General features: G+C 36.2%; 1 protein-coding gene across 1 annotated transcript in view; it reads right to left on the bottom strand.

The window, feature by feature from the left end:
• The window catches only part of LOC107552859 (protein tyrosine phosphatase type IVA 3-like), a 46,222-nt gene extending 30,311 nt beyond the window's left edge, over positions 1-15,911 (bottom strand). Inside the window, exon 1 of the mRNA XM_016234880.1 lies at positions 15,830-15,911. The gene's annotated coding sequence lies outside the window, so the exon portion shown is untranslated. The remainder of the gene's footprint in view (positions 1-15,829) is intronic.
• Positions 15,912-17,616: the final 1,705 nt, after the last annotated feature.

The raw sequence follows: 17,616 nt of genomic DNA, 5'->3' as shown, positions 1-17,616 counted from the left end.
TATAATTTTTAATATAATTTGCAACAATTTTAATTTAGTAAAAAACTGTTTTGAGTTTGCAAGACAAACACATGTACAAGATCAATTACTGGAAGATTTAGTTTCTGACTAGGACTGTTCCTTCTACTAGCCTGAAACACTATCAAACTTGACCTGGACCAGAGTGCAAACCTTATTATGGAGCCCTGCAATATCTACTTCTTAAGCCTTGTACACACCGGAACGATTATCGCACATGCTTATCGCCGACGTTTTTCAACGCGTCTTTTGTGATTTCGCGATTTTTGCAGGCGATGAGCCGAGTGAACGTGCAAATTCACTCCCTGACATTAGATGGCGCTTAATGAAAAACAGAAATACCCCGGTACACATCGAATCCTATTTGATCTGCAATTCCTCTCCATCATAACTCCCTCTTATCGAGATTTTTGTAGTCGCTGTCGCGTTTGTCATAAAGCCCTTTGTGTTCAGATACTAATGAGACCAGTAGCTCTACATTCATCTTGCCTCGATGCATCTTCTTGGTCTACTTACTTCCTCTTTGTCGTTAGGTATCAAAGTGTGCTCGGCAAGACCGTTTTGTGCTTGAGCGCCACCAAGTCGTGTTTTACTGTAACTTCAGCAGCTCCAGGCATGTGAACAAAAGCGCCAATCTCATTGGTCAGCCAGTTTTTAACGCGGTACGTCAAACCAAAAAAACGAGCCCAAGGCGTTTTTTTAAAAATTACGCTTTTACGCCTCGCGTTTGGCGCGTTGGTGTGCACACTCACATTGGCACCCTTTGTTTAGTCACGAGGCGTTAAACGCCGGCGATAATCACGCGCGATATTCGTCCTGCTGTGAACAAGCCTTTAGACTGAAAGCAGCAATAGCCATGTCCAACATTCTATCAAACAGCACTCAGGAAACTTGTCAATCACTTTATGTCTCTGAGAAGTCACTGGATGTTCTCATGGGCTCTCCCAAGGATGATAGAAATAACTTGTATCTTCCAGATGGGTCTTAAGAAGTCCCTTTGGGTATGCCTTTAAGTACATGTCCTACTTATTCAGGCCCTTCTCCTTCCGAGAGCAAGAGTCCAGTGACAGCCCCATCTGTCTACTGCCACTCAGTCTGTACTGAAACATTTCACACCATCGCTCATTACTCCAGACCTGTGTGAAAGATACCAGACTCGCCCAAGATTGTCTCACATGAGCTGTCAATGAAGGAAGATCAAGATTGCACACCAATAGGTCAGGAAATTGCTATCAGGAGTAGGCATGGGCCGGTATTTTGACAGTATGATAACCTTAAGCAAAAATATCACGGTTTCACGGTATTGTTGTTACAGCTCTAAAATGTGTTAATTTTAAATGTCTGCATAAAAAAAATTGAACACAATATATTATGAGCAACATACAGAATAGTTGGAACAGTAGTATGTTTATTTTTTCTTTGATTTGTTTCTGAAATGTGGCCTGTCCTGGAGCTTTTGATGTGGATGGTTGATTTACTGCTAGAGCTACTTCAGCCCTAAAAAGAAGAAAAAGACTGACATCTTCATTTAACCTAAATCTGTAATTACAGTTATTTAATTTTAGTTATATAATTCATATACATATCATTTATATAATTTCATATCATTTAGTTATATAATTTCATATACATAATTTGATTTAATAATAACCCAATTTGAAGCAAAAACAGAATGTTCTGTTCTGACTAGCTTTGTGAAATGATACTACATGCCAGAACGAATCAAACAGCAGAAGCTCTGAATGAGATGCAGTCACACTCTCTGACAGCAGGAGGCGCTTCTAGAACACCAGATGCAGAGTTTCCTTGGTTACCGCTGTAAACAAAGCAGCACTGCGCTGAAACACCACTTTAATATGAACTATACAGAGACGAGATTAAAAGAAAATACCACGTAAACTTTTCTGAAGTCAGTTCCCCTCAGAAACACATTCATATAAACCCCCAAATCAATATTGAGGATTTTCTTCCAATAGTTCGTGCATCATGAACAGTGAGTGATCTGCCTGCTACAGTATTTACAGTATTTTTCTCTGTGCGTCCGTCTTCAGCGTCTCTGGCCTGTGTTAACGGGCGTTTATAGACTTCATATTTTCACATAAATTACATTTTGGAAAACGATTGCATTGCAACGGAGTTTGTGCAAGTCCAGAACAGAGACAAGTTGCTTGCAATAAGACAAAAAACGTCTGTTGCCAATCGCGTAAGTTCCAGGAGAAGCTCCTTAAGTTAGGCCATCCTACACACACGCGACTGACCGCTTGCTAGCAGGGTCGTGTTACTCTCTACACTGCACTCAACCTGAGGGATTCCTACACTTTTAGTCTTTGAGGAGACATGAAAAACAGCGCATACAGCAGGAACGGTATAAGGGAAAATATTAACGGTTTTGAAACCGTGACATTTTCAAATCGCGGTATACCTTGAAACTGGTAATTGGCCCATGCCTAAAACCCCCAAATCAATATTTAGGATTTTCTTCCAATAGTTTGTTTAGGCCTGGGCGATAAAACGGTATCGATATTTATCGACGGTGCACCTTCTTCGATAACGATAGAACAAATGTTCGATATAGCGCACGATATAGGCACGTGCTATGAGTGACGCAGACAGCACACACAAACACGTACACGTTGAAATTAGTGCTGTGCCTGCCTGATTGTAAATAAAGGATGAATATTAGTCGATTTTAAAATAAACATTTGCAATGTTAGGTGTGCATCAAGAAGCGTCATCAGTGGTGCGCGAGATGTGGTGATAATGATGTACATGACGTTGTTGCATTTTAAATAGTTTTGTTTGTCTAGCCCACGAGACGCGCAGCTGCTGCTTCATTCATTCAAAATATTAGAGAAATATAGAAGCTCAATGCGGAGAAGATTTTGATTAGGTTAAAACCGAAACCAAGCCATTCACACAGAACGCATATTCAGCACATTTTTTAGACGGACAAATATGACTCTGCTGCACTCGCGTCTCACACAAGAGATGTATAGAAAGCCATGCAACGTTAAAACAGTTTAAACTTTTAGAAAACACGTCACGAATTTGTGGAGGTTTATTCCTTTTCACTGCGTCTCATATGTTTTTAAATGCAGTCTGTGTGAATGGCACTTCGGTTCTTTGGACTAAGCAATGCATAAATACATGATGCTGTTTTGTTCATAATTGTTTATGCAATTTATGAAATTATATTAGATTTTTATGAGTTAATTTAGACGTAATGCACTTTTTTTTTAATAGAGTTACTTCCTTGCATTGACAATTTAAATGTGCTGCATTGTTTTGCTCATTGCACTCTCCTGTGGCCTCGGGAGACAAGACAAAAGTTTCCTTAAGACCTATTTAATCTGCATTTAAAACAGTAAAAATTTGATATTTAATTTTTATTTTGTGTTTGATTGTTAAAACAAAAAATATTTGTTGTTTGTCTTAATAAATTGAGTTAATTTAAAAATACAGTGGTTCAATTTTTAAAAAAATTCTATTGCTCTTTGTTTTAAAAAAGGTTATAAAAAATTTCAATAATTATCGATACCGAACGATATGAAACATTATATCGTTGATACATTTTTTAGCTATATCGCCCAGCCCTAAGTTTGTGCATCATGAACAGTGAGTGATCTGCCTGCTACAGTATTTTTCTCTGTGCGTCCGTCTTCAGCGTCTCTGGCCTCTGTTAACGGGCGTTTACAGACTTCATATTTTCACATAAATTACATTTGGAAAATGATATGCATTGCAACGCAGTTTGTGCAAGTCCAGAACAGAGATCGGCTGCAATAAAACAATAAACAGCCGGTTGCCGATCGCGTAAGTTCCAGGGGAAGCTCCTTCATTCAAGAGAGCATCATTAGCACAACAGGCAGTACATAGAGGACAACATCAAAAAACAACATTTAAATGGCAACTGGCAAAGCCTATTGTTATGTGTATATCGGTTGCTTCAGAATAAGGGTAGATTGCTTCTTAGGAATGGCAGCAGTAAGGAATTTAACTAACTAGGCTTTTAATGATTCTTTTACTAATTTTGAGGAAGAAATATTTTAAAATTCATATTTATTTGCTTCCCTCAACAGTTTATTTCCAAATAACAGGTTCTTGGTTCATTTCAAATAAGATGAGACAAAAATAATATCTTGTGGTTCAGTGAGCAAGGCAATAATTAAGAAACCACTGATTCATGCACAATTAATTCATGAAAGTAATTTGTTCCAGAATCTATAGGACTACACTGGTCACACTGTATGTATTAGATTTGCTTTAAGGAACAGATTTGTTAGAGTCATTTATTTAGGGATCAGAGTACACTAGTCATTCTGTATATTTTTGATTCACTAAAAATAATTGTTTTGTAAGAGTCATTCATTTAGTAATGGGACCAAACTCGTGGTGCTGTATGTTCTGTATTCATTACAAAAGAAACACACTAATTCACTTGACAGGTCTACGTGCATCCATTCACTCTGGATGGACCAGTGTAAACACAGGCTCTCTCAGGGGTCACCATGGTTCCAGGTCAGCCATTTTTGGCCACAACTGCTGATGCATAATCAGATACTTGTTTGGATTTCAGATTGACTCATATCTAAACAGTTTGAATATGAGCACACAATGACACAAATCACTCGCATATGTGACTAAATCTTCACTCCGGCGACTAAATGATGTCTAATATTAGCCAATGGCTAATAAATTCTCAGATTTTACTCACCAGTGTGTGAGTTGGAGGCTAGGTATTAAGTTTAACACAGATATATTTTCACTCACTGAACACTCTCTGACTGAGCGCTTCAGAGTTTCTCTCTCTGTCAAGCGATCTGTGCTATTTTTCAGTTCATCTCAATGGATGCGCAGCGCACCTGTATTTAACGTACCGTAAATTCTAGCGTGAAGGCGCACTCCTTGCCGTCACTTTGTCTCACACACACGCAGAGAGAGAGAGAGAGAGAGAGAGAGAGAATTGACTCGCTACATGTTAACGATATTCGTTGTTGTATTTTCTTGTCAAAATAACAGCGTTCCTTTGGAATTCTTCAGCTTTTAAGAACTGCCGGTTTCTCTGGTAGTGGGCGGAACTAATGCGCAAACGGCAATCTCACTGGCTGGTGCTCACCTATTATCGTCCCTGTTTTGATTTCAGCAAATTAATTAGAGCGAACACACACAACCTGATTAATATTCATGAATTCAGCAGCTCATTAATCCTTAGTGCGTTTTGAATTTAAATCCTTATAAGTAGAATTCGTATCATTATTATCTTATCAGTATGTGTGTTAGTTTTTCCCCAATTTTTTTTACAGAAACACTGAATGACCAAAAAGCACCACCACCGGTCAGTTCAGTTAAAATGACTAATATGCATTCATACATGGTTATCAAGTTTAAATTCTAATTACTAAAGTTCTATCATTAAATAATACTTGATTATCATATTATAATGCTTGACTGACTGATTTTAAGAGTGTACTTTCAGATATTTAAAAACTGTGCCATTTTACAAACATTTATGTACAGTCATAGTCAGAAGAAAAACATTTATTTCAGTAATTCAACTCAAATTGTGAAACTCGTGTATTAAATAAATTCAATGCACACAGATTGAAGTAGTTTAAGTCTTTGGTTCTTTTAATTGTGATGATTTTGGCTCACATTTAACAAAAACACACCAATTCACTATCTCAACAAATTTGAATATGGTGACGTGCCAATCAGCTAATCAACTCAAAACACCTGCAAAGGTTTCCTGAGGCTTCAAAATGGTCTCTCAGTTTGGTTCACTAGGCTACACAGTTGTCCAGAAGACAATCATTGACACCGATCACAAGGAGGGTAAGCCACAAACATTCATTGCCAAAGAAGCTGGCTCCTGTATATATATATATATATATAGTACCAGTTACATGTTTGGACACACGAATGGGAAAGTGTCCAAACTTTTGACTGGTACTGTACTATGATATACACAAAGAATATCGGCCGATATATCAATACCCTTTTTTTACTCCCTAATATCGGTATCAGTCCCAAACAACCCATATCGGTCGGGCTCTAGTTCTTACTAAAGAACTAATGCCTGTGATACTAAAAAAAAAAAAAACGAGTTAAATTCGCAAGAAGAGACACTGTTCCCCAAGCGCTTTCCGTGCGCGCGATTCGAGACGGACTGAAACACAGACAGATATAGGCTACTTTGCGCTTTGTAAAAAAAGTAAGTTTTGGTGATTTTTCACTAAACACAGTCAGTTATGTCTTGTGCAATGTTAGTTGAAAATAAACAGTTCGAAAAGTAATCGAATGCTAGTCAGTATCTGCATTTCGTGACAGCATCCTACTGTATAAACCTGCTGCTGTCTGTCATCATCTGTTAATCAAACAACGAAAGAAAAAGAAACTTCTGGGCCCCCAGAAGTTTAGGATCGGCTCTGTGTTTACTGCAATCAACTATCCAACATGCATGACATGCACGTCCCTGTGTAAACTGCATGAGAAATAAAACTGCAGGGAGGATTCTCAGTCTGCTGGGATATCTCTCAAGATATTGCATCACCTCAAAATCCCTAAGCACATGATAACTATAGTTTATACTGGAGCTCAGGGGCTTCCCAATTGCCCTGTGGACTACAGTTAGTTTTTTTTAGGCAGGGTTGCAAGCCCTGCACAAGATGAATGCAAATGATGCTTGCAGAGATCTATTCCCACAAAAGAAAGATACAGTAACTCTATGGGATCCCCACAGGAAGCATTTCCCTTCATTGTGTCTCTGTACACTGGCTACAAGGAATCCCCTGGGAGTGTTCGGACACCAGCTTGTGCTCCATCTCGCTCTCTATCGAGTTTATACTGCTCTCTCTTTTTGACTACACCACCATGACTCTTTATCTCCCTGTGAGGCACTCACTGCCTATTTTTCCCTCAACTACCTCAAACACATGCAGCCACACACAGTGTCAAGATCTCCAGCATATCACCTAAGGGACAGAGGGAGAATTATGGAAAAATCTCATTAAGAAAGCTTCAGCCTTAGGAAATGAACCCTTCTGTGTGTGTGTGTGTGTGTGTGTGTCTGTCTGTCTGTCTGTCTGTGAGAGAGTGTGAGTGTGAGAGAGAGAGAGAGAGAGAGAGAGAGAGAGAGAGAGAGATATTCTGGTGACAGGATCTACTATGACATAGACCTAGGGGTGTGCGATATATATCGTCTGCGATGATATCGTAATTGTTGTTTTAACGATGTGTGATTTGACATTATCGAGTATTTTGCAAAAACCATTCAAAACATAAATGCATTTAGAATGATCACAAATTCAAGACATGATGGCAGAAAATTTATATATTTATACCACTTCATATAGTTATTCAATCTCGCACGAAGAGTGTCGCGTTTTTCTCCAAAAATTACCATGATTACAAATGTGACATTGAATTCAATAAACAATAAGTTAATTAAGAGACTTACGTTTTAGACACCATATTGCTTGTTTTTGCTCTATTTCGCCAAAAAAAATCATTCCGAATACACCCACAGTGCTGTTTTGTGTCTCTGAGCAACATGATAGTGTTTCATTCTTGAATGAATCAACCGTTTAAATAATTCGGTTCAATCGCAATGACTCACTTATTAACAATGATTTGCTGCCACCTGCTGGCGGTTTTCATTTCAAATTTAGGCTTTTTCTTTCTTTTTTTTCCATGTTTTAAATAATTTCAAATATCAGTATTCAACGTTTTATGTTTAATATATCAAAACATTATTTATGCACTTGTAATTGCAGGTTAAATGCATTTATGTCTTGCATTAAACAAAATACATGCGTGTAAATACATCTAAATGCCACTTCAGCTGCAGCTTCTGTGTTGATTTAATTCCCTGCTTAAATCTAAGAATTTGACTCAAAAGATAATGGACACTTTTAGAAAAAATGGCTTTATAAAGGTAAAAATGCCCATAAAATGCAAAAATCAGTTTAAACTTATTGGAAAAGATTAATTTCTATCAGTATGAACTGACCACCACACAGAATATGAAGAATATTAAAAACATTAGGAGTCAGCTGTCTTCGGCAGTCCTTAAGATATCAGCCCAATAACACACTCAGCAAAATATCGTCTAATTATCGTTATCGATAAAATCCCAGAAAATAGAGAGATAATTTTTGTCAATATCGCACACACCTACTTAGACCACACATCTTAAACATGAAACAGCATCGTTTTAGCTCAAGATGATCAGAGGAAGACGATCTTGTTTTTTTGACAGCCGATGTCGATGCCGACATCTTGGAAAGTAGGGTTCCCGATGACCGATATAACGCTGATATAATTTTATTTATTTTAATTCATATTTAAGAAATTTTAAATCATTTGAAAATGGATAAAAAATATGCACTTGTAATTGCAGGTTAAATGCATTTATGTCTTGCATTAAACAAAATACATGCGTGTAAATACATCTAAATGCCACTTCAGCTGCAGCTTCTGTGTTGATTTAATTCCCTGATTAAATGTAAGAATTTGACTCAAAAGATAATGGACACTTTTAGAAAAAATGGCTTTATAAAGGTAAAAATGCCCATAAAATGCAAAAATCAGTTTAAACTTATTGGAAAAGATTAATTTCTATCAGTATGAACTGACCACCACACAGAATATGAAGAATATTAAAAACATTAGGAGTCAGCTGTCTTCGGCAGTCCTTAAGATATCAGCCCAATAACACACTCAGCAAAATATCGTCTAATTATCGTTATCGATAAAATCCCAGAAAATAGAGAGATAATTTTTGTCAATATCGCACACACCTACTTAGACCACACATCTTAAACATGAAACAGCATCGTTTTAGCTCAAGATGATCAGAGGAAGACGATCTTGTTTTTTTGACAGCCGATGTCGATGCCGACATCTTGGAAAGTAGGGTTCCCGATGACCGATATAACGCTGATATAATTTTATTTATTTTAATTCATATTTAAGAAATTTTAAATCATTTGAAAATGGATAAAAAAATTAATTTGTAAAATAAACATACTTATACTTTAGATGACAAAGTAATTTTCACAAATAAATAAATATTTAATAAAAAATATAACTAAAAAGGAAGTAAACTGTAACCAACAGAGCACAACAGTATTCTGGGAAGTTTGCGTGCATTGGGAATCATATTTTTTCAAATAAAGCCAAGGTAATACTCATTTTACATACAGCACACAGTGAAAATGACATGAATATGACAGTGGGCAAATGCATAAAGCACAGCATAATTTTAAATCACAAATTTAATGTTTAAAGCATTCAATTTGCATGGACCGACCGTCACGCAGAGCACACGTGATCATGCAGGTCACATGCACACTTCACAAGATCTCACAACTGGATTCGACTAAGTTTGCAAGGTTTGTGAAATTAAATTTTCATTAGCCATTTAAAGATTTGTTTAAATTATGTAAATGCGTATTTGCTGAATGCTGACGGCAAATGAGAAAGTATTATAATGTGTGCCTTTCTATTATTAACAATATAAAAGCAATTGATATAATACTTTTTGTATACATTTTAATTCCTTTGTTTAACAGTTCTGTCGGATTATTAGACAGACTTCTATCAGTATTAGACAGAACTGTTAATGATGATGGCGAACAAGAGGGAGAATGTGAGCACTGTGTGCTCAGGCGCTGCCGTTCTCAGCGCCGTCAAAATAAAAGTCCCGCCTCGAACGCATCGGCCAAACAGAAAAACTTATCGGCCGATGCCGATATTTAAAAAATGCAAAATATTGGCCTTGACGATATATCGGTCGACCACTAATAACAACACATGCCCATGTTGATGAGCACTTGTGATTAAGAGACACCTGCAACTTATTTAAAAGAGTACAAAAACATTTTATCAAACTCATTTTTACATAATTTAATGTCTCAAGAAAGAAACGAAGGAAAGTACTCTCAACTGGTGAAAAAGCAAATGGCAGCAAGGCTGCATATTTATTTGGTCAAAAATACAGTAAAAACATAAATATTGTGAAATATTATACCATTTCAAATTGGCTAACTGTTTTCTATTTTAATCTATTTTAATATATTTTCAAATGTTGATGTGCTGTGATGGAAAATATGCTTATTAGGCATAAGAAACTATTCTTATTTTGATCAGAGCAGAAAACATGCTAATTAATACTTTTCTTCTGAGTCCTTTCATGAACAGAACATCCAAAAGAACAGCATTTATTTGAAAGAGAAATCTTTTGAAACATTATAAATGTATTTAACACTCACTTTTGATCAATTCAGAGCATCCTATATACAAGTATTAATTTCATTAAAACAAAAAACTCTGAAGCGGTAGTGTACCATTTATACTCCAAAGACAATGAGGGGCAAATTATTTCTCAGCAAACACCCAAAGCTTGTTACTAAATTCAAACAGAATGCCCAAAAGGCAACTGTGGCAACTGTTCTCTCCCCCTTGGCAGCAACAAATACAAAAGATACAGTAGTCCCATGAAGTTGCCAGTGTGACCTACTTCTCATATTTCTTTTTTATATCTTCTTTCTGAAATAATCTTTTTTTTCCACATCAAAAAGTCTTTCACATCTGAACTGATCAGATCAAATGGACCCACATCTAAGGGCTTCTTTACACCAGATGTTAACATACATTTGCACCAGCATATTGTTTAGCTGGACAACATTTACACGTTACACCAGATCTCAAAGACTACTTGTTTAACAAAGTTTAACAAATCATTTCTGTCACTTATAAAACTTAAAAAAAACAACAACACATTGACTGAAAATTCAAAACGATTAGTTTTTTTGGGTGGGGGGGTATCTGGTCTATTGTGTTTCCTGGTTTAGAAACTTTCTCATATAGGCTACATGATGATACTAATAGCTATTAGAAGTGAGAAATGGGGGAAACTAGTTATAAAGCACCCCATGTGGAAAAAAAGACTGATCCTTGCCCCCCTTCGAACACACTCTGATCACAATAGATGCTCTTACACCAGCATTAATGTGGTCAAGTGCAATTTGATTGTAATACGATCCTTGAAAATGTCTTGTTCACTTTAAATTAAATGGTTCCTATTACAATAGTGTGCTCAATGATTGTGCTCAATGATTACATATACACACACCACCAAACATGACTGTATTGTGCTTTCTAAACCCAAAGAATGACCTTAAATGCCAGTTTAAGAGAACGGGGACAACTGCTCTTCTGGGAATCGCAGCATAACCCTTTATTTGGCAACAGTGCACTTCTGAAACCTCCACTACTTTCTTCCCTTTTTTGCCTCTTTATGTGGCTATCAGGCAGCCAGAAACTGCCACCCACTGTTAAAGTCAGATGAAGCCATTTTGACTGACAGGCAGAATTGCAGTGGGAGAATCCTGCGGCTTATTTCTTTATGAAACTACTACTATTATGTACCAGCGAGTAACAGGTTTTTAAGACTCCGGCCCCTCGCGACTTTGTTCTCAGGGAGGAATTCCCAGCAGCAGGCTTCAGTAAATGCATGCCGGGTAAATGTCACATACCCTTGGGGGCCGACTTTCCTCGAATGAAGGAGCTTGCTTTGATTAGACCCACTGCGTTTCGGGTTGAATAACAGAAGTAACCCTCTAATAAAAAAAACACAAACTATAGCATCTGTGTTGAAATGGAAAATACACAGGGAGGCTGAGGTGGTGCTAAAATAATGGGAAACATAAACTGAGAAAAAAGTAAAAGAAAAGAAAACTAACACCCCCACCCCTTTATAATCTCTCCCTTTCTTACAAAGCTTCCAGCTTTGCTCACTTTTTCCTAATAAAAGGGGAGTAACTCACTTGACTTGGAGGAAGCCACCCCTTGCCCCATGGTGGCAGTTAACGTCATCACTTAAAGCTCAGTATACAGAGCCAAGAGAAACTCTTCCAACATTCAATTACTAACAGCAGGGCGGGTTGGTGACCTGCAGCGTGAAGTGCACGGCAGGTAGGAGGAAACCCATCCCAGCCTAAGCTCTTCCTGCCATACTGATTAGAGGTGGGCTTGCCCTCCTGGCCTGCACCTACAGGATATTTCACTGCAGCGGAGTCTGTGGTTGCAAAGATGACACAATGTTTGCTTGCTTAGATGAACAGTTTCAAGTAATGGTTGCAACTAGGGCTGGGCAAAAAAATATAGATTTAATCGTTTTTTTAAAATGACATCGATTCGATATCGATTCTCAAAAGCCACAAATCTATCTTTTCCTGGATTTATTTCAGCACACATTTAAAACAAGATCTGATTAATGTGAATCTTATCATTAGTCTTCTCCACTAGATGTCACCCTTATTTACCTTGCGCGATGTTACAACAGAAAGCCTGTCATTCATTCAGCACTTATCATGGCCATACGCGCAATGCTCAGGTGAAATGCTATAGTAATACTATAAATCTGCGGAAGAATTTGATATCACGCATAGGCGCCATGATTTCCGCAATGAATGAATGGCGGGGCGCACTGTTTTGTTTAACATACTAAAGCCCGGATGATGCTCGTGGTGTTCTCGCAGCTTCTGCCATCTCACTATATGATGATATGAACACGAATGTCATCTCCAGCTGCTCTGAGAGTCACTTCATTAGCATTTTACCATTTCATTTGAGAAAACTACCATCATATCACATACACAGCAGCTGCAAGTTCTTCACGGCAACCCTTCAAAATAAAGGTTTAGTTTAACGTTAAGAAACTGTCAGAATATATGACTATTTAGCACTCTTAAGAATCAATGCTACTACTGATAATAAATATTAATACATCTTTATTTTTAAAGGAATAATCACATCTGTTTTCTTTTTAATTTGAACAGTAAACCTCTGTTGTGCAGCACTTTGTTTGCCAAAAAATAAAAGAGTTTAATTTTCATTTGATTAGGATAAATTAAATTAATGTTTTATGCATTCATCTGATTACCAGAAAAATTAAGAACATTTTATAGGGCCCTATTATTGTTTAAAAAAGGACCCATACAAAAAAAGTATAGGTTTAAAATACAGGCATGTGGTTCTTAATTTCTTTTTATTAATTCACCATTTGTAAACTGATGTTTACTGTTCATTTTTTAGAAATATCAATAGCATTTGTATTAAAACTATATTCACTGAATGTAATCAAAAAAATCGAGAATCGAATCGAATCGAGAGCTTGTGAATCGAAATCGAATCGAATCGGGACATCTGAATCGATACCCAGCCCTAGTTGCAATGCAAATTAACTATGTAGAAATGACAGGCTCACTTACAAGTTCAAAGGATCATCCCTTACGGGATGTAAGGTTGTTTGACAGTAAAACTACTACACTCATAGAAAGAATTTATGTAACACCTGCAGTCCAGACAAAGGAGTTGACCTTTTCTGCGAATCTCTCACTTCACTGGAAGTGACAGGAACGTCTTTATCAGGATCATTTATCATCTCTTTCCCGCACAAGTATAGAGATTGTGTTTGCAAGCCAGTTTTAATGTTTACAATATGTTGCTTGTTCGTACACTGCAAAAAATTATTTTCTCATTCTGCATTTTTGCCTTGTTTTCCATTACAAATATCTAAGCATTCTTAAATCAAGATACATTTATCTAAGAAGGAAAATGACTTGAAGGATATTAGGTCTAAATCTTGTTTTCTGCTTGAATTAAGTTTACTTTTCTTTCCCAAGCATAAACTGACTTAACTGATACATTTCTCATAAAACAAGACTTAATATCTTAAGTCATTTTGATTCACAAGTAAATTGTTTCTTGATTTAAGAATGTTCTGATATTTGTACTGGAAAACAAGTCGAAAATCCTGAGTAAGAAATTTTTTTTTTTTGCAGTGTATTATCTTTTATCATTTGTCAGTTGCTTAAAGGTATCTGTTAAATGAATAGCTGATGCATACAAATTCTTTTAAAAATCAAATTTCAGGTTAAAATAAATATAAATGTATAAAGGATAATGTAAATCTTGTCCTGTAACTGGTAAATGCAGTTTATCACCATTTTAAATCAGATTTCATCTTCACTATAGCTCACTTAATGGGATAGTTTACCAAATTTTTTTAAATTCTGTCTACACCAGTGATCCTCAAATCTGGCTCGCGAAATCTACTTTCCTGCAGAGTTTAGCTCCAACCCTATAATCAAACAAATCTACCTGTGATTTTCTAATGATCCTGAAGACATTGATTAGCAAACTCAGGTGTGTTTGATTAGGGTAAAGCTAAACTCTGCAGGAAAGTGGATCTCGGGCGCCAGATTTGAGGATCACTGGTCTACACCCTCATGCTGCTCCAAAGCTGTATGACGTTCTTTCTTCTGAGGACTATTAAGGAAGATATTTTTAGAAATTTCTGTTTCATTTTTTGTCCATACAATGGACAATAGTCACCAAAACTGCTAAACTTCTAAATATCACCTCATGCAGGTTCGGAATTACATGAGGGAGGAAAAAAAGTTAAAATACAATTGTAATGTAGAAAAGTACAAATATATAGAAAGCCGTCTCAATTAATATGAAATCCTAAATACTGCATGCAAAATTGCAAAAATAAAAAATGTTATTTAAAATGTTTTTAGATGGAGTTTGGCATGTCTCAACAAAGGACTATTTCATGTCAACTACCCAACTACAAATCAAATATTTTAAACCCTGAAAGCTTATCAACTGATGCACTTACATGTCTTGTGTGTATCTTATATATGCTTGTTCAGGATTTTACAGCAACTTAAGTTGAAATCAATAACAAACCAAAAGACAAAAGTAGACTAAATTCTTCTGTACAAAAGCCAACAAAACACATTAGAAAGCTGGAATATTAGAGCCGATAATCCACACAGATCACATCTCAGCAACGACAACTTTGGGTTCCCTTCTGCCAGCATTTATCTGAAACACAGTCAACTACAGCTGTGAAGAAAAACTGAAACATGAACTCCAGATAGATAACCTGGCACAATGTAGATCTTTAATCTGGGAACATCTCTTCCTAAGAACGCAAATCGTGACTTAAGTAGAACTGAATCATCAGGCAGTTCGAGAAACATCAACAACTGCTTTTGTGCAAATAATAAGCGCATCATTAGTGACAGTTTAAAGACTTCAGATGGACACGATACCAGACAAAGAGACCGCACACATGCACAAACCGAGTCTGATCACAACTTGTTGCTTTTATTGTGCGTTACCGAGTTAAAACCAAGCTCAACATATCCACTTTATCAAGTAATTTTCACGCACATCCAAAGTTAACGTTAGAGGTTTTCTTTTACTTTACGTTATGCGATGGATGGATGCTGATATGCGTCCAGCTGTGCCCCATTTCAAAAACACAAAAGCCAGGTTGAGTTTCTAACACAGAGCAATACAGATACGTTTATTATCTAGGTGCTGCTTAATTATCAAACAAATATAATCGGTATTGTGTGAAAGAAATACCTCCACACATACCGTTAGCAGCGGGCTAACGCTAACAGCCCCTCAAACGCTTTTGTTCTGAAAAAGCCGGTAGCAGACGAGCACTTTCCTTGACAAAGTAACTTTCCACACTGCATGAAAACCACATTCACAACATAATATGCCGGGCGTTTACTTATATTGATGACATATTGAATATATGTGAGACGCTCTTGACTATAACAGCTTCAAAACTAAACAAATACTCAGCGCGCGCTCCCCGCCGTCAAAAACATAAATCGCGCGGATTACCAGAGCACACACGATTTCACAAAGCTGTTAAACACATAGTTTTATCGTAGTAGACGACTTTCTGGTGGTTTTCATATTGACTTTTCACACTCACAGATTTGTCAGACTCGCTCCATGTGATTCAGCGTGTATCCGTGTGTGTGTGTGTGTGTGTGTGTGTATGGGTGCATGAGCGCACGCAAGCGCGGAGATTCCTCTGCTGCAACCATGGAGACGTAGCGTCACCCAGAGCAACCGAGAGGGGGAAAAAATAATGTGTTAAAAAGCGTGTTAGAATACAATTTCAATAATTACACTAATGCATATTTATTTTTGTTTCGAATTACATGAATTTAAAACAATAAAAGACACATGTGAGTTAATAGAAATTCATATTTAATATTTGCACGTTTTAAAAGTTACAATAATTGAAATAGATTACATTTAGTTAAAATGTAGTAATTAAGTGTATTCATATTCACTTCAAAACATGCAGGTTCAAATCTCCTGCCGAGCTAATTATTAAAATATACTAATGTTGCGCCATCTAGTGTGCAATGACGAAAATGTGTCAGTGGGTCATGTAATAGAATTTATCTCATTTAACTATTAACGTAAAAGTCTATTCGTTCTCTATTTTTAAAGGAGATTGCTACCAAGCCTTGCTCTATTGCTTATTGGACTAAATTTGTTGGAAATCCTAAGTGGGAAAGCATTTGGTTATTGCCTCACAAGTTCTTTGTTACAAACAAGATAAAAGAAATCTGTTTCAAAATATCTCATAAATTCTATCCTGTTAAACATTTTCTTAGTAAATTTAAGAAGGATATTGATGTTAATTGCTCTTTTTGCTCTTTGTACTTGGAAACTGTACCCCACATCTTCTGGCACTGTAGTTATGTTAAAAAGTTATGGTATGATGTCTCTATGTTTATTAAAGAAAAGGTACTCTTTAATTTTGAAAATGTAGTTTTTGGATATTTTAATTATGGTAATGTAAATAACGAAGTTTTTGTTATTAATCTGTTTATTTTGTTGGTTAAGTTTCACATTCATAAGTGTAAATTTTCTAACAAAAAACCCTGTTTTACAGTGTTTTTGAAAGAGTTGGAAAACTACTTGTGTACTATTCAACATAGTACTAATAGAAAGGCAATTAAAACTGTCAGTTTGTGTTCTGTCTTCAAAATTTTTGAGTAATGTAAAGGTCATGCATGTCTCTGAATATGTGTGTATATGTTTTTTATGTTTTAGTTTTGTTTATCTTTTCTTTTATCCTTTGTTACCCTGGCTTTGTATTGTTTTGTATGTCGTTTAAAGCATAATAAAAAATAAAATAAAAAATAAACTATTAACGTAAAATGTAGCTTACTTTAATCATGTCATCTGCAAACATTTTCGCATATGAAATATGGAAATATAAATGACGTCATATTTACCAAATAGGCTACTCAAATGAATAGTACAGGTGTCCTGCAAAATAATAATGTACAATGAGATTTCTTTGATAATTTATCTTCTTTTAGTGTGGTATCAGTCATCATCAATGAAATATCAATTAAATAATTAAAATGAGGTCATTAGATTTATTTTTATATCGCCCTTTATAGGTTAATTACTTTGTCTGGTTTAGAATTTATGCAGGTCATAGCCTAATAAAAGATGAGGCTCACAAATGTCCAGCAACAGATGGAAAGTCCACGTCAGTTGTGACCTCTGGAAAGAATAGTACTATTGTTTGAGTTCAATTATAATAACAGTAGGCTAAACATTTTTGAACTCCCCAAAAAAAGACTGCCTCTTCAGTATTCTAAATGCTTCATTAAAGCAGTTTGAATCCTTGTGAGTTGAGAGGACTTCACCAGCAGGACATTACCAACATAAAACAATTGTTCATCAAAT

Source organism: Sinocyclocheilus grahami, unplaced genomic scaffold (genome assembly GCF_001515645.1).
Source record: "Sinocyclocheilus grahami isolate Dianchi unplaced genomic scaffold, SAMN03320097.WGS_v1.1 scaffold459.1, whole genome shotgun sequence".
NCBI classification, from domain to species: domain Eukaryota; kingdom Metazoa; phylum Chordata; class Actinopteri; order Cypriniformes; family Cyprinidae; genus Sinocyclocheilus; species Sinocyclocheilus grahami.
This window is presented reverse-complemented; position numbering and strand designations above follow the sequence as displayed.